The sequence below is a fragment of the Cyprinodon variegatus genome, unplaced genomic scaffold (assembly GCF_000732505.1).
Source record: "Cyprinodon variegatus isolate N-32 unplaced genomic scaffold, C_variegatus-1.0 Scaffold401, whole genome shotgun sequence".
NCBI lineage: Eukaryota > Metazoa > Chordata > Actinopteri > Cyprinodontiformes > Cyprinodontidae > Cyprinodon > Cyprinodon variegatus.
The window spans coordinates 701,491-702,371 of NW_015150854.1; positions in this window are offsets into that span (position 1 = coordinate 701,491).

Consider the following 881-nt stretch of genomic DNA (forward strand, 5'->3'; position numbering starts at 1 on the left):
GATGCATAATTATAATAAAGCAATTTATATGCATGAAACAAGTGCAGCAATATGGCAATTGCCATACAGCTACACTTGTGAAAGTAGAATCTGTTGGGCTCTTTTTGGCATCAAGACAATTATTCTTATTGCCACATTGCCGGACAGGACACTGTTAAAAAAAATAAAAATAGAAGCGGCAACAAAAACAATAACCATGGCAGACGATATGTGGAGAGCAGTACTTATGTTTAACCATCTTGAAAAGATTGTCTTTAAGGCTGGGAAAGATAGCTAGATGCGCACCGGCACTACCATCCATGTTTACGTCGGTAAACACATAGCATGCGGGCCTGTGACATCATTGCGTCCTGTACTACGCATGCGGGATACTTGTATTGTATGGCTGCAGTTCACACAGGAGATCACATACAAGTCGCATTTGGAAATGTGAACGGGAACGCAAAAAAATCTGATTTCACAAAAACCATTTGGCATTGAGCATCACGGCCCGCAGTGTGAACGTAGCCTAAGAAGCCACTGTTCCTTTCTGCCTTGTTTTATTTCTCCCAATAAAACAACAGAATGTGTACTTTCTCAAGGCACATACAGTAGAGTGGGATTGTTATTTTTGAAAGACAAAATATTAACTCTTTTAGATGTTTCCTAACTTGTATATAAATTGAATAATTCAATGTGTACGGAGGGTCCGGAAAGGAGAGAATTAGTGAGAGAAACAAAACTCTGTCCACAGGACAACGATAATTTAAATGTAAGCTTTAGGGAAGATGAACAAAGCCATTCTCCATTACAGGATGGCTACAAAGCGTGGAGGAGACATGAATATATATCAGACAGCAACTTTTAAAGCAAATAATTGAAAGACTATTGTTTATTAAAAC